Source organism: Euwallacea fornicatus, chromosome 5 (assembly GCF_040115645.1).
Source record: "Euwallacea fornicatus isolate EFF26 chromosome 5, ASM4011564v1, whole genome shotgun sequence".
Lineage (NCBI taxonomy): Eukaryota > Metazoa > Arthropoda > Insecta > Coleoptera > Curculionidae > Euwallacea > Euwallacea fornicatus.
Window position 1 is genome coordinate 3,612,127 of NC_089545.1, and position 25,903 is coordinate 3,638,029.

At 35.6% G+C, this 25,903-nt stretch overlaps 1 protein-coding gene across 1 annotated transcript in view; it reads left to right on the forward strand.

The window, feature by feature from the left end:
* Positions 1-776: 776 nt before the first annotated feature.
* The window catches only part of rau (RA domain-containing protein rau), a 40,531-nt gene continuing 15,404 nt past the window's right edge, over positions 777-25,903 (forward strand). The window contains exon 1 of the mRNA XM_066282097.1: positions 777-1,037. The gene's annotated coding sequence lies outside the window, so the exon portion shown is untranslated. The remainder of the gene's footprint in view (positions 1,038-25,903) is intronic.

Consider the following 25,903-nt stretch of genomic DNA (forward strand, 5'->3'; position numbering starts at 1 on the left):
GTGATACCCAGAAATCTTAAGAATTAAAGAGTTTACATATGTTTAAAATAAAATACTACAGTTACTGCTATCTGTGAACACACCATATTATTAATAGAGCTACTACGACTGTGAATCATTGTTTGTCTTTTTCTATTTTGCCTAACGAAGAACAAGTTGCGAAATTGATTAATGATCCAGTTAGCTTGACAATAAATGCAGTGACAAGTCTGAAGTAAATTCAATGACAAAACGTGCGATATGTTCTTGCGCATCTGTCAGTCTTTCATCTTCGCTCATTTAGATCTGCGACAGTTGCTATAAATGTTGTCTTTTTCTAGCTCGTACGTCCTTTAATGCGTTCAAATATTTTTGAACCTAGCAACAATTAAACGTCATTGTCTGACGCATTGAATTTTTTAAATTGTTTTTGTTAGTTAAAATGCCCAACCTGGCTGGTTTCACGAGTCAAACCGAAATTAGCAACAACGTGGAAATTTCCAATAAAGCATTCGGAAAATTTTGACATTTTTGAAATTTTGACGAATACATTAGCGCACTAACGCAAACAAAATTCAATTTTTCTTCATGACTTTGCATCCTCACCACTAGTTCACCAGCCACCGGGTACCCGGCAGGTATGACATTATCTTGACTTAAGGCAGTACGAAACCACCTTCCCTCTTAAGCTCGATTTCCCGAATCACGAAAAGACCACCATATGAATCATGAATAAGAAGTCTTTTGCTGCTGCTGCGCGACCTTAAGACTAAAACTACGCTCTGCACACTACGCTCTCGCAACTCGCAGTTCAGTTTGTACGTTGCATTGGTAGTGGTAGGCTTGTGCGTTGTACATGGTAGCGTGTGTGCGTATTCAAACTTAAGCGCGAGTGCGGGTTGTTTGTATACAACGCACACATGTGCAGCGCACATTAACTTTCCTCCGGGTTCTTATACGAATTAATGATTGATTTTTCTCAGAAAGTGGGACCGAATTGATCCTAACGTTTTTGTGACTTTGGATTAACTTGTGAGGTGCGGAGGAAATCGATCAAGGTTTGTTATTTAGGTTTTTTTTTTTTTAATTTTCCCATTTTTTATTCATAAATGTACACAGGTAACGAGGGAAACTCTAAAAGTCAAATTTTTGAATTTGCGTTATATGACATTAATTAACCGTTAATATATTTTGTAAATTCTCGGGAACTACATAGGCTCAAAAAACATAAAAAAATATCTTTAATTAGAAACATAAAGCCGTCAGCTTAAGCCGGATTGCATAGCTAGAGATTAAACCTGACCCGAGATTAAATCTTGAGAGACAAAATTTTGAGGTTACCTTTAAGTGGAGTCTAAACCGAAGGTATATAACATGACAATTGTTCTATTAGTAAATCGCCCGAGAAATATTTTCACGACATTTTTGCACCTGATCGTCAAGTTCAACAGTGACAAAAATGAGTAAAATGCGTAACTTTAATGACAGTGACCGTTGACACTTGACAATTTGCATCTGAAAAAAGATCTAAGGTTACAATATTTGCAAATTAACATGATAATTTATATATAGGGTGTCTCGAATTAGTAGGCCAATCAATTACGCGGTTATTTCTTATGCGAAAATAATTAGACTTTCTTTAGGATACTTCATTCTTTGGCATATTATACTCATTACACGGGGGTTGAAGTTACTAAAAAAAATTCCTGTTGTTAATAACTTGGGTGTTTCTTGAGATATTTTAATGAAGTTTTGCAGTGATGTGTAGTCTGTTTAGGAGCATATTTTCTATGATTTGAGTAAAAAAAAAATGGAGAAAATGGGGGGACGTATACACGTTGGTACATTCGTTTAGTTATTCAAATTAGCTATTTCTTTATCTGAATTTTTTTCATTTTTCTAATATTTTGATTTACATCTTACTTTAGAAAACATTTCACCGTGTTGCTCCCCAGCGCGTGGCTTCTATTATTTATTAATATCGGGAACATAGTTTCAAAACACACATGATTGCCGTTTTAGTACTTAGAGTACATTGCACTTATGAAAGTCTTGCTTTACCCGCAGTTTTATGGACAATTTGTAAAATTTCGTTTTCCTGGTGTAGTTAATTAAATAAATAAATAATAGAAACCACGTATGGGGGGGGGGGGGGCAGTAAGGTGAAATAAATCTTCTAAATTTAACTGTAAATCAAAATTTTACAAGAATGAGGAAATTCAGATAAGAAATAGTTAATTTGATTAACTAAACAAATGTATCATTGGCGTGGGAAAAAACATTGGGGGAAGGGGTCGTGTATGCGACCCCCCACATTCCCCATTGTTTTGTTCAATTTTTTTTTCTCAAATCATAGTAAATGTGTGCATAATCGAACTATACATCGCTCCAAAATTTCTTGGAAATATATTAAGTTACGCCCAAGTTATTAACAAAAGATTTTTTTAAATTAACTTAAACACCCTATGTAATGAGTATGCGTCAAATAATGAAATGCCATAAAGAAAGTCTAATTATTTTCGTATAAGAAATCTCCGGTTCGTGGGTTGGCCCACTAATATGAGTCACCCTGTATACTATATTGAACTGTATTTTTGCTTCGGAGGGAAGAATATCCTCTTTAGGCTCTGTTTTCGCCCCTGCAGCTTTGGAAAAGTCACATGTTTGCCCGTTACATAGATGAAGCTTAATTGTAAGTATGATATCATCTTCGACAATGATGATCATAATCGACGTTTATTATTGTATATTACATGCATACCGACTAGAACATCGTTATCGACTCGCTCAACAATTAAAAATTACGTTTTGATTCGTTTCAATTCCAAGAACGTGTTGGTAGCAACAATTTATTGGTCAATAGGTGAGCTTACACTGTTTCTTGTTAGTAATATTCGTTTCCTAGTAACCTCCAGGATTATAAGAAAAGTTATACAAATTCTGAGACACTGGCTCTTACCTCAAAAGAGTATCTTACTCATAAATTATCGAACAATAATAAAATACGCAGGTATACTTACTTCTAGATTCAAAAATTATCAGGGATGCTATGATAAGTGCAACGAAAATTATCGATCAGTTTTGGGAAGTTCGCACGAATGCAAATTAACTTGAAAAAGGGCATGAGTGCAATCAATTGAATTCCTTCGTACAAATTGCATTTAAGAAAAGAATTTCATGAATCATTTCCTCGAAGAATATGACATCACGATTGAAAATTTATTACACTGTCGCTAAGGGGATTAGGGAAATTAGCGCAGTAATTGCACTAGTACAACTTATTGCTGTAGTTCAGTAACGATTAACTCAGCGTAACAATGAGATATCAGCACTGCTCGGCTTTCCACTGAAGAAAAATACTTGAAGATCATATTTAATTTTTGTTACACCCTGTATATTCCATTTCTTTCTTGAAAGAAGGGCATTTAAAAATAAAGGGATACTTATTGAAACATTCTTTTACAAAAGTGACTGATTGAGTTATATATGAATTTGTTTAATTTTTTTTGCCGCTAACTCTATTATTTTAAACCTAAAGGGTGATCAATTTCTTGTTCACTCTTTCTTTATATTTTCCAAAATGTCTTTATCTCGAATTGCTTTTTAGATGCTGTATACTAAATGACCATGGAAGTTATCTATTAGCTGATGTTTTTTTCGAGGATTACGCACTACTTTACTGTCCTAATTTTTTTTAGTTTTTTGTGTAATATTTTTTCAAAAACAATGGGAGGATATTTTGGTTCCTTATATAAGCTTGTGAAGTTCAGCTGGTGTTACATAAAGTGCACAGCATTCAAACCCAGCATAATCCGAACAATACAAATCAACTTGATCGTATGGGTGTGACCTATAAATATGCATAATTGTGTTTCACCGAATTTGTTTAACATTATTAATGCTTTCAATTTTTTAATTTACTATTGTCAGAATCCGGATTGTTACATGTAAATATTCGCATTTACATGTCATTGCTATAGGTAACAATTTGTAACACCGTAGAATTTTTTTCATGTAACCTTGACGAGCAATACAAGTGAGGTAGCAATTACAATAATAAATTGAAGAGTACAAAATACTGGTACTTCTTGCGATGTTATCTTTTAGCCTTATCTGCGAGGTTCTACCGGGCGGCCCAGGATATCTGTGATAATCGGTCGTGGATACATTTTTTCATAGCTCTGTGACTATCTGAAATAATTAAAGTACTGCTTGATTAAAAGAAAAAGAGAGATAGTGATACTTCCGGTTAAACCGAAAATCGCCCCTATTAGTAATAAATTTTCCTTGATACTCAAGATACCAGTCTCAAGCTACCGTGTAGATATTTAACAGAAAAAAGTTGCCAGAAGTATAAAAACATCTAAAAAACTACGTTTTATAAGCTTTATGAACCTGTCTTAATTATTCTGATGTAGCTCTTTCCACTACTGGCTTGAAAAGGCGCCATTATTGACCATGTTTAATAATTGCAAAACGCGTTTTTTCGCATTTTTTCAAAAAACAGTCGAATAACAGGTTAGTAATGACAGGTGGCTCATTATTCCCCTAGCGAGTTAATGAGCGTCAACGTAATCATCACCTCAGTGTTATCTTATTTATGGTTGCCATGGAAATGTAAGTCAAATGTAATGCCACCATTGGTGTTTCCACTCAAGGCGCGTTCAATGTGGTTATTTTAGGTGAGTTTACTGTTATTTTCGAGAATATAGGTAGGTCTAGGAGTGTAAAAAATCTTATATGCGTCGCTGTTGTGAAATACTTGTGAAGTGACGTAACCTTGGGTCCAAATGGTAGAAGCGAGGGTGGAACGACCTAGGATAGGGAATCGAGTTCTGGCAGATGTTCCATGGTTTTAAAGTGGTTAAATGTTGATTTTAGCGAAGAAATCGAAGGAAAACGACTCGATGGAAAGCACATTCCTGGACAATAGGAATTGTTGTCGGTTGCGCGCCCGAAAATGGTTAAATTGAATGGCGATTTGAGGGGTTTTCATGCAAACAAATCTGAAGAATTTCATTTGCATCTCGAAAAAAAATAAAACTATAATTTTCATTTTTGAGAACTTCGTTCTACTCGAAAACGGCATTCTTTGAAACCACATACACTGAACGTTACCATATACGTAAATAATCACAATTTCAGTCTGGACTATTTACAAGAGTCCCCCGTAGCGAGCAGTATACACACAAGTACTTTTTTCTATTTCGAGTTATCGGTCGTCTTACATGAGATTTCGAACAAACTTGAGAAGACATAAATCGGTACCACCACTTTGAAGCCATCGAGGAAAGAAAGCACTTTTTAGTACCGTCGTAAAAATGTAGAAAATTCTTATTTTTACGTATATGTATATTTTTCAGCCTTGACGAGCTAAAATGATAATGTTTAATCACTGAATTATTTAAATATCTATGTACTGATTAATCGTTATTCCAGTTCTTAAAATTTTAAAGTCGTGCAGCAGCGAAGTAGCAGTCGCACGTGCGGCTGTTTGTTCAAAAAATATCAGGTGATAATGTAAATTTGTAAATTTGCACAGCATGTTTTCAAAATCATTTACCATTATTACCGTTCGGTAAATATTGGGATGAGAGTTACCAAATCCCTATCATATGCATGAATCATAGGCTAGCGCGATATTTAGGTACCAAGTAATTTTTTAAGTACCTAAATGAAAGTTACGCGTAAGAGATGACACTCCATCAATGCACATGATTTAGGTGGGTTTTAAAATTACATGGGGATTAATACTTAAGAACATTTTTCTATCAATACCCGTGAGACGAGTTAAAAGGATGTAGTTTATCTCTTATCACCATCCCAATTCCTACACAAACTGAACTCCTACATGAAGTGAATGAAGATACTATTCATATCTACTTTGCTATCATATTTTCAAGGTATTCAAGGAATTGGCTAGAAAGAACTATGTACCCACCTTTTGTTGAGGACATACAGGGTGTTCCTTAATGAGATGCTATTGTTCCGGGGCACGCTTGCTCAGGTAATTCAACGAAGAATAGTTCGTTAACGAAGTATAGGTTGTGAAAGTTTCAGCTTTTTTTGGAAACATAAATATGTGACACACTGTATAACGACAACAAAATGATTTTCGACTTAGCTTTATATGAATTTTTTAACATTAAATTACCTGAGAAATCTCCGGCAATAGTAACACGCCATTAATGACGTGCTAATAGTTCCTACCGAAATGCTTTGTGTAATTATACATTATGATATAAGGTGTGACATCGCCAATGAATATGAGGCCTGAAGCTTAAAAAAACACTTAACACTCATAAACGGTATTAAGTAATTTTTAAATTTTGGAAAAATTTTATTAGGCGCTAGATATGTGCGTGTAACTGTATATTGCCTCGTTTCTACAGGGTGTAACACACCATTTTAGAGACATTTCAAGGGGCGATAGTGTTCTGTAAAATAGTAAAAAATGCCACTGGACCTATGGTCAAAAACGCACCATTGACGATATACAGGGTGGCAGCGTCTCACATTTTCTCTCATATTTTCGCTTTTATTACGTACTATGTCGTGAGTTTAATTTTCGAAATTCCGTACACCCAGGTCGTCTATGACAAAATGTCAAAATCATCGGCGGTCGCACACAGGGTGTAGGTTTTTAAGCCAACATGTACTATTTTATGCTTTGTATCCTTTTTGGAAACACCCTGTGTGGATCCTTATACTCAATTTAAATTCCTCGGTGCCTATATTTACGTGTAAGGGGGGCTTTATTCGCGCATTTCTGGAGGCCCGAAATTTATAGTTATTCCTCAGATTTACGTACTTAGGTAGAGACGGTATAAAGAACGTTATATCTCATCATATGTTGTTTGACATTGAGTTATCGTGAAGTTATGTTCGTCGTTCTGTAAGAAGATAAGTACCTACATGTTGTTACTACTAAGTAGATGGATCATGCAAAGTAAATTCCAGGCAGACATCCTAAATCAACACACGGTTTCTTCGTACTGTTTGACTCGTAAGCTTCTTCAGCTTCCCCTTTGAACTTTGTTTATCGATATAATCATACTATCACATATGAATATGCGATTTCAAGCATTGAAAAATCTCAACTTGCCATAGAAATACATTTTTTTCTATAAAATACTGGCTTCAGATACAGTCCACAATGCGTCTCACGGGGCTCGCCATTAGTCACTTATTAAGTTCAGGTTTTTGTATCACACTTTCCTTTTATTATTAACTAAAACTTGAAATATCTGTATTCGTCATGTGTAATGTATGAGACTGTGTGTACCCATTTATCGTATTTTAGTCACAAGATTCTCGTCCTTGCACTATACAGCAGATAAATCCTCGTTGGGAGCGCACACAAAAAATTTAATTATTAAAGTATTACATCTCATGTCATAACCATAATATGAAATTTGTATATTAACCTTACATCTTTCTATTTACAAGCCAAAGTCATGTTGCAGAGGTATATCGTGGGAACCTGCCTTAAATTCCGCGTCTTCCGTGTACTCGTCTGAATTTAGCAGTCATATCCCGTCTTCTAGGAGACATGGCTAATGATATAGTTTAATTAAAATATAATTTAATTAAGTCCCAACTGGCGACACAGTCTTAAACCAATATCGAATATGTAGTAAGTATTTGGTATAAGGTGATATATTAATATACCCAGAATCATAATTATGCAGCGATCGGTAGATCTTACCTTTTCGCTAACGTCTGCTTACTATTCAAATTAAATTCAAGTTTTCATGTTGTAGACACATTCATGGATCCAACTAGGAAAGCTTAACCGTTTCATTAAATATTTTTAATTCGCAGATTCTCTGAAGTGAACATGATTGATCCTTTTCTTAGACGGCATTGAGAAATATGTAACTGGAACAACGCGAATCGCAAGAGAATGCAGATCATTTCTACGGCGTGTTGCAAGATATTGCTAATTGAGTTCTAAAACAATTTCTATGTCCGAAACTATAACGAAAAATGTCTGCCAAATGCAGAACCGTAAACGATACGTTACGCATTTACTGAACGAAATACGGTGCGTGCAAGTTTCAGATGAGCCTCAATTTTTACTTTGCACTTCCTAAAATTTTCGACTAACATTTGCAAAGTTGCAAAGTTCACATTCGATTCCCTAAAACTTCTGGAAATTCGATTTTTAAGCATGCGCAAGCGTTTTCATTACAAAAATCCTTGATTTTTTTTGTAAATTCAGGACTGTCGATTCACTCGGTATTAAAATTATCTAAGTATGGATCACTACAGTCAAGTTATCGATAGAGCGGTTTTTTTTCGTTTTAGTTTGAAAATTTCTCAAAAAAAAAAACAAACACCGCTTAATCAAGTTCTCAATGTTTTTGGTTCTCTTTCTACCCTTCAGAAAAATAGTCAGTTGTGTTAACGGTAGAGTTGTATAACTAGGTATGTTAAATCCAACTTTAATTCCAGCTTTAATAGCAAAGTCGAAAAACAACTTAATTCGAAATTTAACGACTATTCTGCAGCAGAGAAGTATTTAGGTACATGTGCTGCAGGTACTAATTATCCGACGTGCTAAAAGAGATTGCGATTATTTACCTCCCAAAACACACATACTTAAACCTAATTATCCCTATGTAGGTCGAGCTAATTAGATATGAAACACTCCATGCCTGATGTATACACGGGCATTACTTCTCTAGTAACTGAGCTATTTGTGACAGATTTGTATTTCACACAAGTTTTTGTCCAAGATATGTTTTGAAATGTAGGAAATTGACTTCCTTTAAATAGGGATATATAATAAAATCGCGTTGTATAACACATTAAAATATCATGGTATTAAATCAAAATCATGCCCTATCAATACAAAAACGATTCCCAGGCACAAACGTGGAACAACTGATGATAATTATAACGTAAGAATAATTCAAACAATGATTTTTTCCCAGCGTTTGAGAAATATTTTGAGCAATGCTTAAATTACACAGAGATTGCGAAGTGGAAATTGAAGACAATTAATTCAGCATGCAAGGCGAGAGATGCAATGGTGGGTAATCCCGCTCTGAGTCACGATAAATTTTGAATAATAATGACTATGAGTTAATATTAACTTAGTATTGTTAGCGAACTTCTCAGTATTTGCATGAAGAACAAATTTATAATTTGCATGGGTGTCTGAATGAATTTAACGTAGGTATCTTCTATAAGAAACTTCTTCACAGTCGCGCAGTCGAACGCCCCTAAAATGCGCAGGTGGAGAACCGACCCGAAGGTACTTCCTGCAGAATCGCAGTGAAACTCTCCAAACGCTACGATTTCGTGACATAGAAATGAATCTGTTCGTAGAACAAAGAAGATAAAAATTCAAGTAAAATATGATATTTTCTCATCAAAGTTTTTATCACATCAGATTCTTGGAAGTTCATAATTGGAATTCTTTATATGGTTGCAATGAAAGTGCATTTCAGGCAACAGTCGAAACATTAATCAACTGCAAACTACAGTAACTGGCCCCCATTATTTCAACTAGATAGGTAGCCTGTACTTGGAGGTACCACTTTATTTGCCATTATCTTGTGATACACGAGAGACCTAAACGCGATATACAGATGAGTCTCAAATAACACATAATGAATTAAAAGGTTGTGATGTTTTCATTAGATTCATAGAAATATGCCCGGATCTATATTATAAGTTATAAGTGATTCTTGTTATCATTCGAGGAAAAGTCGGATTTTGAACGTGGTAGAGCCACATCGTGGGAGGGGCAAAACGCGGTAATGATTAAATTCGATTTATTCTGTAATTTCTCTTTAAATAAAAACCTGCGAAAGTTTTGATTTTTTTTCGAATGTCTCCGAAAGCAATTGAGATTTTGCAAAAGTTAGGATACCATTTAGTGAAGTTTTTTGCCCATCTAACGGGTTCCGTCTCTTACCGTTTCCAATATCTCCATGTAGTTGATTGGTATCTGATCGGTACACGATCAGCAATTATAAACTACATAATTTACCGATTTTTTACTAGTTTTTACTTAATACCCCCGACACTAGAAACAATTTGATAACACTTCAGAACCCATTCAAATGCGAGGATATTTGGATGTGAAATTCTGTGCTCTTGTTGAAACCAATTTTTGCCAAGTTTTTAATGCAGCACTAAACCCACAAAAGTAAACTGTGTAGTTTTTAAAAATCGCATATTTTAGTCCTATACAAGTGTTTCTATAAGATAAACTGCAACTCCCATTTTAGAACTTTTCCGCTTCTTCAAATAAGTGAACTTTATTAATTTTACTTCAATTTTCGTCAAATAGGACTACTCTCCATCTAGCGCTCAATATCTCCTTTCCATCAAGCCATCATCCTCTCTCTCCTGATTAAATTTATACCTCCTTCGAAAGGACACTCCAACCTTTCCGAAAAAACGATCAAAATGACCTCAATTACTGTTTGCAGCAACTCTATGATAATTGGTCAATTCACTGCCAAGGCCGTGTTTAATTTTAACAGCCTGCCGCCCAATTAACTTTACCGTCTACAAAAAAAACGTTTCGTGTGATTTATCTTGCACTGTCTAATTTTGATGTCAATTACACTGAAAGATATTTTAATAAGCTTTGTTCCGCTATAGCAGTTAACTGTAAACACAAGAGAATGAAGTGTTAAGAATTACATAGATTTGAAAAAACACGTTTATAAGATACGTACGAGTTTCTAACTTAAAACAACTTATCAAATGGGAGATTATGCCTCATTACCTTGTCAATATTAATTTGGTAATTATGCATGCCTTGTAATGATCGCAGCAGTGCGATCTTACAGAGGATTTCTGGCCATCAACAGGAGACTGGTCTGGGTGTATCTGAACCTGAATTCACTGCAATTATTGTCAATTAAGGTTTAATAAACTACTAAAACTATAACAGTTTAATTAGTTTGATGCAGACCTAACTCACTAGGTATGTCCTCTTCTCGCCGTAGTACATTTCTCGAAACTGGACCATGTGTAATGTTATTAAATGGGCGGAAGAGAGAAAAATGGACGAAACACCACTTTAAATGCGCAGATCGTGATAGAGAACATGGGTCTTTTCCGGTGTTTGTTTGTTATAATTTATTGCAAAATTCTCAGATGCCGTTTGAAAGGCTCTCCCTTTAAAGAAACTTACGTTCCCTTCAGGGTAGTTATGTTCAAATTCTCACAAACTAATCTTTTTGGCTTGTTAATGCACTTTAGTCAAAACCAACTGGTAGGCATATCTAATCTTAGTTTAATACACAAAGGATGTGCCTCTCTTACCACATCTTTATTTGAAAATTGGTAACGACTGTTGTTTTAAGCCGATCAGTTTCCTTTCAAAGTGAGATAAATCTTTCACATTGCGGAAACAAACGGGTAAAAAAACAAATATGTTATTGGAAGGCTTCTAGGGATTTAGTTGGTTTGAGCGATAAATCGACGATATACAGGACGTCGACAGTTAATGTTACACTTCCGCATTATTGGATTGTGATGATAATTATTATTATCATATTATAATAGAAATTTTGCAATGGCATTTATCAGTGTTCATTCGCAGCTTCACGTAGAAGGGCCTTTCCACGGTTCTCAATTGCGTTACGGTGACTGACTGAGTTCTTCCGGTGTTATGCCTGTGGGAGAGCAACTTCCCTATAAAACTAATGTTATATTGGATAATACGTTTCCGCTGGAAGTAGGAAGTTCGAAGTTCCATGCGATTTGCCAACTAGTTCACATATGAAGGGACTGATTTAGTTCAGTGCCCTACTACACAATAAATGATGGTTAGTAGTTATTAAACTGCTTCCTCGCTTCTAATAGTTGTGCTCCAAAAAAAAATGTATTTTTAGAATTTGTCGGTAAAATTTTAACATAGATTGGTTTCGTTCCATGCTTGCAGTCCCCGTCCTTTGTCGTTTGTCGTTTACGTTTATGTTTATGGGGAGGATCAATTTCAGTTCTCAAAACTGTTGAAAATTTCCTTTAAAAAATGTCAAACTTTTTTAATCTGTATATGGAGGTACACAGTGTGTTTTTGCCCCCAAGTCAGTTAGGTTTTTATTTTATTGTACACACCGTCATCGCCTCCAGATATATCTCCGCGATGATATGTTACACCCTGTGTATGTATGGGGAAGCTTTAGTAGTAAACTTTCCGCACATATACCTCGTACGGAAAGTAGACGTGCGCTCATCGACTATCAACCTATCTAATAAGGTTTCCTACGCGTCCCTTTAGTAAACGTTTCAAGAACTTCATTACTACGCTTATTGGACGCTCATGAATAATACATAATATGTTTCGTTAATTAGAGGGGATATGATCATTTACATTAGCATTCCGAGACAAGCTCATGGCTGACAAATAACTGCACGATATCCTGTTTTGGGCAGGATGCTGATCGGGCACCTATTTAATAATCTGATTACCAAATCAACTTTTTCGGAATTCCAGTGTGGTACTGAGCAATGACATTTAGATTGAAAAATCTACCGTCGGCAATGTAATTAGCAAATTGTAATTTGGTATTTCTACATCTCATTTTCCCCATATCCTTGATTATTTAAAGTTCGAAGAATTAATGTAAGCAATGTCACGATGAATTGAAATAGCAAATAAGCAATAAGTGGATACTTACCTCCTTGTATTGAAATATCGTGGCTTGTGAGTTTGCCTAATTTGAATATCGCGTAAATGGATAATTAATCAAAGGTCGAAAACTGCGACTGAGAAGCCCACAGTAGAATCGCAGTGTATCTTAAGCAGTTTCGATTTTTTGCATGAAATGTACCAGAAAATTAACGCACGAAGAAGGGGGTGAAGAAACACATTGCGTCTGCCGCACTTTATGCATTCAGATTTTTTGGTGAATTTTGGGAAAAAATGCTAAATACTTCAGTTGTCTAAAATAGACAGTAAAACTACGATTACATCTACGAATTGTGAAGAAAATGTCACAATTTATTTTCTAACACATCGATATATATTTCTGAATAATATCCTGAAATTAATTTTGCAATTGATTAATTCTCGGTACCTGATATTTCCCACGAAAGAGTAAAATAATGCTAAGTTTGTTAATTGCTTCAAATGAAATAGAACTTTAAAACAATTTCATGAGGTGAAATTGAACAAGTAGATTGCTTTCGGAATTCTTACTAAGCAGGTAACTACACGTAATCTTTCAAGAAGCAAATATACTGGGTGTTGGCTGAAAATATTACGCGTATTTAAGGAGATCCTCATTGGCTCAAAATAAAGAATACATTAGGTCCTATCAAGATTTGTTGGAAATGTCCTCTTTCACGATACAAAGGTGGATCCGCGTCTCCTAGTTGGTAGTGGCAATTTTAGATCGTTTTGTTAAAATTAGTTCCATTTATTAGCTCCAATAATTTTAATTTACGACTTGTACTAAAGTAAATGAATCCGTTTCAGGTATGTGTTTATAGGCCTTTTTTTCTTATTCGAACCATAGGAATATCCGCTGCAGGTTGCTCAGCATATTGAGGAAACGCTCTATATCCTTTATTTAAGTACAATAAAAGTAGCACTAAAAGCACATTTTGTATTATGTAGCACTCTTATATTATTCCAATCCTGCAAAATACGTCCGTTACCCAATATGAGGACACACATTTTTCTATCGATGTAAATATGAATAAAAGGCTTATTTTAATATGTAAATCATGCATGTAATGACATTATATTTGTTTTGATACTTAATTTACAGAAGATTAATTCAGATATATTCGGCGTCGAGGGACGATTGTAGTAATAACGATACTCCATCATTATTGACTGAGGTTATCAGCAATAAATCCTTTGTCATTAATGCTGTCTTTCGTCAGTAAACATATATATCAGTGCCTGTGCTTGCTGTTATCTGGTAACACACATTATAGGCGTCGATCTTGTTTATTGTATGATTCCCCTTTAGATTATTACAGTTACCTTCTGAAGAGCTTATTCTTCCAGGAGTAATGTAATGTATTCCCTTTCGTAGCGGACTTCAAAATAATGTTAAGTTACAAGCATGTTTTCAAAATAATGCAGTTCTCGTGATCGACAGCTCAAAAGCAAAGGAAGATCCTTTGCCCTCATCTCCTGGGAATGGCCTAAAAATGATCTGATTAAGCCATCATGGTATTTAAATTGCCAACCAACGTACGTTATTTTAAGGGCATTCCCAAGATGTGTTCGATATGTGGTTCTATTCCTTACATTTAACAATCTGGCATGAGAGAATATCAGGAGAGTTTTTTCGTGAATTATTTTGCTTTTGAACTTTTCAAGAAAAAAGTAACAAAATGGTACAAGAACCAGAAAATAATATTTTAACCAACAGAGGGGCCAAACGTGGCTTTCTTGGAAGTCGTCCCACACACCCTCATAATTCCATGTTGTAGATACCGTTGTTTCTTCATTGTGGCAGACGGTCGACTGAAACAAAAGATCTTATGAGACTCGAAACGAGATAAGTACCACAATAAGTGTTTGGGTTTATCTTTTCTCATTGTGTCCCACAGAAACGCTTAAAAACGTTTAACAATCGTAATTTATTATAAATTTCTTTTACGTTTATTTTGTGTCGAAGTCACGTCCAGGTTATAAGCGATAAGAGCAGGATTAATCGACGTATATTGCAAATTTCTTGTAGATTCGAAAATTGTAGTACCAGTAAACACGAGAAGTACTAGCTAAGTGATTACTGTCATTTGTAGAACGTTAGGATTATGAAATTTCACGAGCGAAAACAATAATAAATGTATGTGCACAAATCGTGCATATGTATATCGAGACCTAATTTCATATGTCCATTTCAAGCGGAACACCCTGTAACATATTAAGCTATTTCTCGAACAGAATGTACTGCGTTTATTGTAGATTTCCGTTTCCGAAACCTGTCCTGATTGTTTTAAATCGACTCCCTCCATCCTCTTCTTTGCTTTCCAAGCATTAAGATTAGTTCAGATGTCCTTTATATTTCTACAAATAAATTTTTTCTAAGATTCGCTTAGTAGATGTCCGGGACAGTATCCGAAGAACTCTTAGAGAAAACAAGCATTATTCCTGGAATTATGTTTTTTTGCATCTGGAGCAATTTGCGTATTCGTCTTCTTGGTAGCTCCTTCCATCTCCGCCTCAATCACCGAGTGAGGAGTTCATCAAGCTTCTTCATGGATTGAAAACAGTTTGGTTATTTCGCATTCGGATTGCTCATCTACCATACTTCTGTTCGGTTTCAGCTTTACTCGACTAGTCAGTATTGGGTATGTGTGTCCCAGATGTCTTCATCTATTCCCCAGTATAAATTTTCGCAGTTAGTCTTCTTACTGCTTTTTCCAATTTACTTTGTCATCCCCATTTGTTCCGGAAAGGTATGACCACATGATTAGAGTATATTATATTCGACTTGCCTGCAGAAGGCTTAGCGATTATGAGCGGATTCCTCGTGCTAGAGCTGATCAATGTCTAAGTGGAGGAGCGATAAAAATCGCCCTATATATTTCTGCATTATCAAATTTCGGACGGGAGGGGCATAAATTTCATTGTCTTGTGTTAAACATTTATAATCGCTAATGCGATGGTATAAACATTTTTTTAAACTTTGTTAAATTCTCGCGTAGTTCCCATTCGGGGACACTCAGCTTTCACCTATACTAAACTCCTTAAAACAGACCTAGAGCTACGAAAAAGTTTTAGAGTCTTCGTTTGTTCGTTTCGACTTGAGGTGCTTACCTGAGGAAATACATTACTTAATGATTTGCGTTTCTTTACCGCACTCTCATAAGAATTCCCAACCTCAGTCAATAGCATTTAATTAAGCAACCACGTAAATGCTAAAGACATTCCAAACCAGTATTATTCACCAAAAAATTTACAATATTTCCAATCTGCTACCATAAATGGCGCATTTTGTGGAAATACTTTAATTCCGCTTAGAGCACGTTGCACAACCACTAATCGCTATCGAAGTTGTTCTGCAATGGCCTTCAGTATAGAAAAATTTCGTCGAATGCAGCATACAAGAAGTTGTAAACTTCGTATGTATCTAAATAAATAATAATTAGCGACCCGATTAACAATCTTTAATTGACCATTATTCGTGTTTTAAATGAATTATTATTGTTTTTTGCGGCATTATGTGGACTTTTCACCGATTGGGTTTTTCATTAGTGGTAGCTGAAACGCCAGGCGAGCTTGGTACCTATTGTATCATCCTTTTTTATTTAACCGCGACGAAAGCATTGAACTATTGTCTCTGTAAATACCGTATTTAAGGGCAGTATTACCTCCGATTTGTGTGTGATTCAGCAGTTAATAAAAATTTTTAGCTGCGTTCGAAAACTTTTCAAATATCCACGCTGAAATCGCAAAAATGGTAAAAATTGGGCGGTAGAGCACACTGCGCTCTGCATTAAAGTGAATTAACTAGATCATGTGCCAGTTTTTGCTGCTTTACATATGTTAACTTCCAAGTACATTGAAACCAACAACCATAATACGATCCCAACAGACAAGTAAACAGAATTGGATATGCATCACACATGTATTCGGATGTGTTTTTTGTGCTTGTTGTGCTTTTGTTCAGCTGTTAGTTGCAACTTCTCTTATTGCACAAGTCAAGGTCTTCGCATTTCACTGGAGCTAACAAACAAGTCATTTTGCACCCTAATTTGTTCCAATTATGGATCAACGTGATGACTCAATATTGAATTTCCTTTTTTAAGGGATTACCAGTAGTGATATTTTCCCTTATATCTATATGAGTAATCAATATATACTGGGCGATTCTAGATAAATGGGGACTAATATCTTGAAATCGAGAAGATTTGCAAAAAAAAAAGTGTTCGAATAAAATCCTTTTTATTTTCGGGGATTTAACTTTTTCTGCTTTTTTCTGTTAAATTTTTTCCAAGGTCACCCGTTCTTTGGAATCAACTTGATTTTTCCAAATGGACCACCCGTATTTTTCTTAGAGATTTGACTTTTTTGTCGACAGTAAAAATGTTTTTACTCGTAACATTTTTTGCTGAAAGCGATGAAATTCGCCATAATATTGGATGCAAAATAAACTCTTGCCTCGGCAGTGCTACAAGGTCAATCTCGTCGAATTTTTCTTAATTACAAAATAATTGCAAAATAAGCGTTTCATTAATGTTTGTTAAGGAATCTAAGCAATTTCATTCGTTATATAGTTCATTTTACTTTGTTCCAAAAAAAAATCAGTCCAACAAACGTTCAAAACAGTGCCCTTGCGGTTCAAGGCATTTGACAATTCTGTTTCAAAAGGATTGTGCGGTACTTTCTAGCATTTCAGGTGCGAGGTTTCGGCAAGCGCACCTAGCGCAGGCCTAACATAAGAGTACATTACAGTTTATTAATATCCAGAACCTCTGGAAACAACTATGATGAGAAATTTGACAAATCTAAACGTGTGACTTTGAGCTTAAAATTTGAATTTAGACTGGACATGGGGTCTGCCTGTTTTAAGAAAAATTTGATGAAATTGAACTTGTAGCCCTGCAGAGATAAGAGTTTATTTTTTATCTAGCATTATTGTGTGTTTTATCACTTTCAACAAAAAATGTTTCGAATAAAAACATTTTTACTGCCAACAAAGATTTCGAATATTAAAATCAATATATAGGGTGTTCAATTTGAAAAAATTGACACCAAAAGACAGGCGGAGGTAACCTTTAAAGGAAATTAAAGCATAAAAAGTTGAAGTACAAAAAAAAAACTTTATTTGAACATTTTTTTTTGTAGATCTCGATTTCAAGATACTTGCTTGTCCCATTTATCTAGAATCGCCTCGTATAAGATAATAATCTACATATAAATAAGATTTCTTGTAATCGTAAAGAGTGAACGTTTTGAACTTCACTCTTATTCATCTATCCCACTCATCAATTCTGTAGCATTTTCTTCCATGCTGCGCGTTGGTTACTTAGTCACAGCACTTGCGTAGATTACCTGGAAATGCGCACCAGCAAGATTTTTCACAACGCTAGCCCCGACATTTTTGCTTTCACTTTTGTTGTAAAATTTTTTCACAATAAAATTTACGTCTTTTGGTGATGTAACTAACTAAAACAGAAGGCTGCCAATTAAATTTCGAATAAAGATCAATCACACACGTCCTTTTATTTTACCTTGCTGCAGGCCATGGAAATTACTCTCTCTCTCCGCCGACGAGCTTCTCACATCGAATTCCAGAGATAGCATCGCCTTACGCAATAATTCATTTAACCGTTTTCCGATACGCATTATTCATTAGAATATCATCTTGGTGTCTTTGAACTGGTTTACGGTTGTAATTGGTCACAATTCATCTAATTTACTACGCTAAATAGGGTACTACATAAGGACCGGCCATTCGGCCGTATGCACTCACGTAGCCGGAAGATGTAGAACACGTTATATAAGTGATTTGGTTTTGATCTACGTGAGTGCCAGTATTATCAATCATTGCAAACGAGCGTTGGTTTCAAATCTCTTCAAATTGAAGATGAAATGCGATGTAACATGATGCGAACGACATATTTCCAGCTTTTCCTTTTACAGCTTCTTTCTTTACCTGTGTGAACTACTCGATGACTATTTGCGCTCAAATTCTCCCCAAAAAAGGTGCTTTGGTACCGAAGCTCTAATCGTTACGATGGATGAGTGAATTGGTGCTTGCGTGGTTCTGTCAAAAGCCGTGAAATCTTCTGGGTTATAATACGAGGATAGTCCGAGTCGTAACACTTAAAGAAGAAAAAAATTGGAAAATGTTACATTATTTCTTAACATGCTCTTCTTTGAGATTGACACACTTTTTCCAACGATGTTCTATGGCTTCTGCATGCCCTGTTCATTGTAAGAAGCTACGAATGTTTCAAATAAGCATCAACCTCGGTCTCCACCTCTTTGTTATTAGTAAGTCTTTTCTCGCCGAGGCATTTTTTCAAGTTTGGAACATAATCTAAGGGGGCTAAATCTGGTGAATAGGATGGATGAGGAAAAAATGCGAAACCAAGTTGCTTGATTTTGGCCATCTTGATGACGGAAGTGTGGACTGGTGCGTTATTTTGGTGAAGTAAGACTTTCTTTTCCTCCAAATTCGGTCACTCTTTCGTACCTTCTTCGGAGCCGACTTTCCCCTTGACTCCAACATTTTGACTGCTCTATCATCTCAAGTGTGAAATGATGGACCCATGTTTTACCCATAATTACGAATCGACGCAAAAACTCGGATTCATTCATGCGAAACTTTGTCACACACATCAAAATATCTTTGCGGCCCTGTTTTTGTTCACAATTGTGAGTAATTGCGGCACACATCTTGCACACAGCTTTCTTGTATACAATTGTTCGGGCAACACACAATGTATAATACTTTTTTAAATGTCTATTTTTCAGTACAGTGTTGTGGATTTTCACCACAATTTTTGGAGTGATCAAATTTGGAGTGACATTGGGTCGACCCCTGTGAAGTTCGTCTTCACAGCTTGTACGAGCGTGCTTAAACTCTGCCATCCAAAATTTTACAATTGTTCACGAGAGACCAGATTCTCTAAAAGTAGAATTTAATTTCGCTTTAGAGTTGGACCGACTAAGATCTTTCAAGTGAAAATATTGGGTCACATATCGATGACCAATTTTTTCTATATTCACAAAATCTTTAAAAATGTTCACTAGAAACTGCTTTAAAACAAAACACAAATCAACTTGCTACCTTTAAGTTTTTTTTAAGATTAGATCTTTGTAATAAATGCAAATTTTTAACAAAAAGTCGCCATCTATATGTCAGGTGAAGTACTTCTGGTACTATTCGCGTAACTAAATTTGAGACCTGCTTCACATCACCGCCCACATGAGTATATGCTCTTCTTGCCATATTTCGTAGCAGACCTCTCGGAGTTTCTGCCACCTCTTCAAGGCAATAACGAGGCTCGTCAATTTGAACTATTTATCTAACACCTAAGAAGATTAATAGGTACTTAATACTCATTTTTAACACAGGAGAGACTTCATCTGCATTCATTTAGTTGCTTGGTTTCCCGTGCGTGCTTCATTTTATTTAAAGCGGTTCGCTTTGGTTGCACGATACGATCACCACAGTCAAGAACGGTGTCTTTGGAGATGGGCAACTTCTTAATCTGGTCACTGTTTACAACATTATCAAGAACAAAACATGTTTTGTGAACGTCGTTATGTAGTTATAGTAGGCGGTTGTATGAAAAAGATAACTCGACGGATAACCCTTTTGAAATGGCCTTAAATATTCCTTGTAAAGGTTTTTTTGCAAAGCTTCAGTGAAGTGTGGTAATATGTACACTTAAGAGCAAATTCCGCAAAAAAATTGATTTTTACATTTTCAACGCACTGATCGTAGTCCATGGAATAATTATCAATCATAGTGATCTTAATAGTTCTGAAGGTATAAAATATTTTAGACACATATAAAGTGGAAATCGCGAAATTCTCCAGGGTGTTATAAGGAATACCCCAAGCTCCTGCTGTTTCTCCTAAGTACCAGAATTTTCTTTTTTTATGCAAATAAAATAGTCAACATATTATCATTATTATATTTCTTGACTCTGTGAGTGATTCTAAATATTCGTACTTTCTAACACACCATATACAACGCATGAATTGACATGGCCTTCCTAGAGCAAAACCTACCATCATACAGTAGTCAACTTCTGTACTTAACCTACTGTCGCAGAACTAGGGCTGGAATGTATTTTTGATTATATTTTGAATTTAAAACATGCGATAGATTGCACATTTTTTTCATGTAAGATTTATGAAAAAAGTTGCGAATGGCCCTATAAATTTGAGTAAAACTTCAAACTCATGCAAAATTATCAACATTATCAGACGAGTAAGAGAAAAATTTCAAAGTCCGGCAACATTGCCAGGGTCTCACTAGCCGACCAAGGCCAAGGTTTCATCATCTGAATTAAAATTGTCAAATAAAAAACGTGTGCGACGTTGTCATTTACTAAAATTAAAGCTTTGCAAACAGGTGAAGTGAGGGAAGCCACCTGAAACAGCCCCGCAATGAACGGAAATACTTTGACTGATAGTTACTGTTGACTATTAGTCCGCTCCCTCCCAGTAGGGCATTGAGGAACCGGTCCCTAGTGGAAAAATCAATACCTCTTTGAACACAGTAGTTTAAGGCAAATTTTTCAATACCAAGTATGTTACAGTTAAGGGCCGGTAATGAGTCAAACTATCTTGGTTAATTCCGGAGGTGTTTCACGTAACTGTTCTTAATTCAATTGTTGGCTAAGCATTATTTTCAGCTTGAAAAACGCTTCATTTGCCAGTTAACGATTAAGTCACAATTGTCGCTTCCTAATTAAACGTTCAAACGAGTTTTCCTGTTCAAAATAGGTAGATACTTAGCCAGCTTTGCCGCGTGGACGCATTCAGCAGAGTCAACAGTTTTGGGCAACTGTTAGTTTTATGGAACGAAAGCTTATGAAAGCTGACGGCATGTTCGCATCGAAGTTTGAACAATTCCCTGCTTGTTACGTCCGCCGAAGTCGGCGAAAGATACTATTATAACAATGGCTAATGTATAATACCTTCAAAGAAACTTTTACATTTCAGTTTAATTCAAAAGATCACTAAAAACAGTATTAACTACACCCTAACATTCAGGCGAAGACAAGAAATTACGCACCACCCTTGTTGATTCTTCGTGAAGGGTCAAGAATTCATAATGAAAATTGCTGGGTGGGGCGCTTGGGAAAAAGTGCATTAAGGAAATTATGAAAGTTGGGGCATATAAAGTATGTTAGGCGTGGCAGCATTAAGGTTTCTGTAATATTAGAAAGTTAATGTTTGCCTTTTCGGAAAGTTCACTCCTCCGTTTACCCTGAGTAATAGCACAAGTTTTATGATTTGCGCCAGTTGGTCGATTTCTAGATTCTCGGATTGGAGCTAAAAAAAAGGGAGAAAAAATGTCTTGTTCGTCGAATCAGCAGCGAAAACAATTCTATTACACCTGCATCTTAACGCCATCATTCTTGATAGCTCCTTTTGTTTATCTTTCAGCTGAATGCAGTAAGTACATAGAACTTATGGCTATTCTGAATGGAAAACCTCTTAACGCTTCGAAGTTAAATCAAAGCGTGAAGGAAGAATAACTTCTCTCGACAGTAGAACATTCCATGGAGAAAAATAAATCCTCTCTTGTAATCGATACGACACAGCAAGGCGGCTTGTAGATGGTGTATATTTCCCTTGTTGAACTTGTGTAACGAAATCTTGCGGTTAAACAACTATGCAATTTGCGGTTTAAAAAAAAGATAATTTGGATTGATGTATCGAAGTCCTCTGGAATTTGTATTCTGAAGTAGCAAAGTTGCTGGAGTATATTGTGGCGAAAATTGTCAGAAATGAGAAGGTCGGAGGTTTGAAATAAATTATTATATACGCCTATCTACTCGATTTCTAGTTCGAGTCGATTTCAATTAGACAAATCTTGCTGTTGGTTATTCAATAATCAAACAGGTCGTTTTCCGTTAAAAAAAAAATCGTCTTACGACCCACAACAAGTCTTTATAATTCCAGGCCCGTTTAGTTGATAATTAATTCAGTTAAATATATTGATTTCAATTATGACACACATTTTTGGAATGGCATTTGCCACATTGATATTGGTTCATTGGTTCCACCTATTGCTGGCTTCATTGAGTAGGCAGGAAGTTTGTGGGCTCAAATGAAGTAACATTTACGCCTTTATAGATAATATTAAAATTTTCAGTTGATCGAAGTTTACAACAGCATGAAACGTTTACCTTTTATGCTCTCAGTTAACCCACATGCACTAATAATGCGTTTGTTTACATCGGCGAAAGTGGCTCGGTTGATTAGTAGGTGTTTTTTAATCATTCAAAATATTTTGCTTTTATTTTTTTACATTATTTCCCTTACATATCATTTTTTATTTTTCAACAAACATTACTTTTAAGTTTTTGAAAAACTTAAATTGTTGACGTTTAAACGTTTTCCGTGCCTTAACAGGTTAACGCACGCCTGCACAAAACTGTTTATTCTAGTAGTGCGTAATTTCGGCAAATTTCCAACACAAGAAGCAACAGAATTTTTTAATAATTCTTAAAAATGAACTTTTTTGGTGCAACTCACTGACAGGAAATGTTCAGGTAGGCTCAGGATCCAATAGCGATGTAAACGGAGCGAATGGTTCCCGCTGAAAGTGCTATAAAGTAGATTTAATTTAATTCAGAGTTTACTGCGGGGGCGACTTTATTATTGTTTACTTCCAAAATATGAAGCTGAAATGCTATAAAATGGGAACGCAGCGATTCTCTAGATAAAAACTTGTTATTTATACACCAGAAAGATGTACATATAGGCCACATACGAAGGTCTTTAAAATGAAGGAAGCCACAAGTCTCATAAGGCACCAGTCCAAACGAGGAGTAACGCAAGAAAATCTGCTCGTGGATTGTAGATCTACAGTTGTGTACTCAATCTACGATTTTAGGCTCGAGCTACAGTTATTGCAAGCAATTAAAAAAATGTGGTGCAAATGAATGAAATTTTCAAAAAAAGCTCATCTACGGTCCGATATCCTCGGTCTGAGGAAAGATCATTTGTGTGAGCGCAAGTGGACTTTTTCATCGAAAAACGACGAAAATCTAAAATGTCTGATTTCTCTTATATTTTCTCTTTTCCTTTTTAAGTCCGGATAGGATGGAACAGCTGTTAAAATTTTCTTTAAAGGTGTCAAAATTTGTTTTTGTAGTTTTTGCCATGTGTAGTGAAATACTCGACTATATTCGAAACTGTGATTAAAGCCGCAACATTAGGCAAAAAATTACAATGTGCAGTTAGGTGATTTCCTGAAAAAGTCCGATTCGCACCATCATCCGTAAAATGAATAGTTGTTAACAAGGTCTGGAATTGCTCTTTTTTTAACATCTGTTTCACTGCTAATTGTTCTCATGTTGCGAAACATCGATTGTGACCGATAATGTTTAAAATAGCTAATAACCATTAGCGATGCAATCAAAGTTAAATTATAAGTTGAATTAAAAAAAGTTCCTGTTTCGCCTTCCGTCGTATCAAAGCCAATAAATGAATGTAATTTTAATCACAGAAAAAGCCGGTATGTTAACTGACCGCTCTGAGCTCATCCTGTTTCCTGTAAAATAAGCTGTTGATGTGTTTTATATTGTACAATATTCTCGTTTGTATATCAGGACAAATCGAAAAGTAAATTATGCAGAATCAAATTACTTCTCACTTTTTGGGAACGAGAAACGAGAGGAAATTAAGAGAAAGTTGCACTCTGCATAAATAACAATACTGGATGTCTAGGCGAACCCTGGACATAGAAGATTAACATGGGAAATCGGTTTTTATTGTCTTGCATCTGCACGGCTCATCCCATTGAAAAATTTTTACATGGAGGTCATGATGCTCAAGACCGGCCGTCATTCCGCAATTTTTTCTATCTCCAAATTTCAAAAAGTTTCATGTTCCGCGTAACCGTTCGAGGTCACGATTGGTCAGAGGCGAGGTCAAAATTAAACAAATATAAACTGTGGCTCTGCCCAATCGCGGCCCCGCACGATTACGCGGGACATTCAAATTTTTAGAGTTTGAAATCGTCGTGAGATAAACGGATCTAATTAGAAGATTGAAGAAATATGCGGAATGATGGTCGGTCTTCAGTATTATGACCTCCATGTAACAATTTTTCAATTGGATAATCCGCACGGGCGTAAAATTGATGTCCTATGTCTTGGGTTCGCCTGGACACCCGGTATGATTCTTTAATAGAATGTTCAATCTGAATAAATCTGGGTTTTTCCAATTAAAACCCGCAATTATCCATCCTCCCGTGACTTATGGAGAATATAATGAGATTTTTCTCATTTGTAGACAAAACAATGACAAAGCAATGTATAGGTGGTTTTGATTAGTATTCTCCAACAGAGATTTGGGAAATGTTGAACAAAGTTCCCAAACTTCACTTAACTTTAAGAAAAGTGGTCATTGTACAGGGTGTCCGAAAAAACTATGTCACTATGGAAGGTACACATATTCTTGGTGGGTAACGGAATATAAGGGAAGCATTTAGGATTCCTAGTTCTCACAACTGTAAGATATACTGAGTGTCAAAGTTCAATTTTACTTGTCCTGTTTTCGTACTAGCTCTTACAGCATTTGCGATTTAAATTTAAATGTCAAATTTACAAGTCGTTAGGGTTTACACAGGAAAACTTCTTAATTGTTTGCTTAAATCTATAATTTTTTTTTTGGAGTCAAGCGCCTTTCTCCATACTAAATTACTTTCATTGAAAGTGCTATATTAGTCCACTCTTTCTCTACGTCTATTTACGTAAGCTCAGAAGAGTTACATATTCTCTAGATTCCGTCTTAATATCACAAAAACTGCAGGTGCTGTGAGATGTAGAAACATTGAAATGTACGATACTGTCTTCAAATTGTGAAAAGAGAAATCACGTTTACCGCTCTCAAGTTTTTTTTGCGCTCAAGGATTTGTAGTTGGTAAATTGATCTCCTTTTTCGGGACACCCTGTATTATAGTATAATATGGTTTCAAGTTTTTTCTGTTTTAGTTAGAACCATAACTCATTTCTTCTATTATATTCCTCTATTTCCTGGCCCATTGATAATGTTGAATAGACAGATTTAATTGCAAATTTCATGTAGATTTGATAGCATCCTTCCTGTCATTATTACGTTTTAATCCACAATATAAAAGCCTGTGTGAAAAAATGCGAATTTATAAGGCCTATCAATTGTCTGGTATTATTGTAAAAGGTCTTTGGAAACAATACGTTTATTGACAAATCCGACTTGTTGAGAAAGTGCAAGTAAATTATTTATGATATATTATGATGCAAA